We start from the raw sequence: 1,397 nt of genomic DNA on the forward strand, positions 1-1,397 counted from the left end.
ATGCTCCACATGCCCCGCTATAACATATCTCAATAATGACTGCAAATATATTCCCTTGGCAGACCTTAGGCTAAGTAACCAGTTGTTTCCTGCTTTCTGCCTTCCTCCCTTTTTATTAAATTTGAAACAAAACTTCAGAGAAAGGGAGAGAAAATTGGGCCTTATGGATCATATGGCAATTGGTGATAATTTTAATTTCTCTTAAAGTTAGAGACAAGTCCGAAGCTGATTCCTGGATGAAAAGGAAAACTTAATGTTTGTACCGGCAGCAAAATTCGTTTGCTGAGAATTCGTGAAATCTTTTCAATTTTCCAAATCTCCTGCAAGAAATTCTGTGTATCTCACCAGTTTCTGTTTATCGTTCAAGTCTCCAACGCCCGTGGTTTTTGGGCAGTTTGTGTAAATGAAGTTTCAGGATATCTGACTATGTCTTTCCAGACGGAAGGGCGTAGGGTTTGGGGGGTGGGGGCGGGATGGTGTTGGTGGGGGATGCTGTTTGCTTGGGTAGGTGTGAGGGGAGGTGATTGTGAATCTGAGTCGTTCCCACGATTTTTGAACACTCGCATTAATAACTTCTGCATCTATCGAAGTCAGACTATTTGCAGAGATACACTAAATGGATGGCTTTGTAACGTATTTATGCTTCTACTCAATTCGGCGCTTTGGGGACAGCAGGCCATGAACAGGAAAACTCTGCCATGTCTGATATGCTCCTACATGCTGGAAGTACTACACAATTTGAAAGGAAATGTGGAGAGAAAGCAAATAAATTCCATCTGAACTGGTTATTATTGAGATCGATTTTCTCTCAGCCGCCAAATGATTGAAAGGTGCAGCGATTCCACTATGACAAATTGCCCAGAAGGGGAGTAAGTGTCCTCCAGTGCAGGACTAATTGGATATATGTGTTTCCTCGGCAAAAATGCTAACAGCAAGCTTTGTGTGGCGCCGTGATCGTATAGTGGTTTAGTACTCTGCGTTGTGGCCGCAGCAACCTCGGTTCGAATCCGAGTCACGGCAATAGCTGCTTTGGTAATGTCTACTTTTTGAGGCTCATGCTGAAACATCGCAATTAGTTCGCAGAGGAGAATCATGTTTTGATGGCAAGACGCTCAATCAGTCAGACAAAATTTAAGATTTGGTGTCAAATAGACTTTCATTCTGGTCACTACACTAACAAAAAGATGTGGGGGATTTGGAGACACTACAGAAAAAAAACAGGATATTACCTGGTATGGGGGAAACTAGCTATAGCGAGTCTTCGCAGAAACTTGGTTTGTTCTGACGGGAACGACACAGATTGAAGGGCGAAGTGATATATTTTTATAAGTTTCTGAGAAGCATAGACAGAGCAGATGGTCCGAAGATTTTTTTTTCCCCAAAGGGGAAGAAGCAAT

At 42.4% G+C, this 1,397-nt stretch overlaps 1 non-coding gene across 1 annotated transcript; it reads left to right on the plus strand.

Moving 5' to 3' along the window:
* The first annotated feature begins 947 nt into the window (after window positions 1-947).
* Window positions 948-1,020, plus strand: trnah-gug (transfer RNA histidin (anticodon GUG)). The gene has a single exon. It is a non-coding gene; the product is annotated as a tRNA-His (tRNA).
* Window positions 1,021-1,397: the final 377 nt, after the last annotated feature.

This window comes from Carcharhinus amblyrhynchos, chromosome 9, assembly GCF_965287045.1.
Source record: "Carcharhinus amblyrhynchos chromosome 9, sCarAmb.v2.hapA, whole genome shotgun sequence".
NCBI lineage: Eukaryota > Metazoa > Chordata > Chondrichthyes > Carcharhiniformes > Carcharhinidae > Carcharhinus > Carcharhinus amblyrhynchos.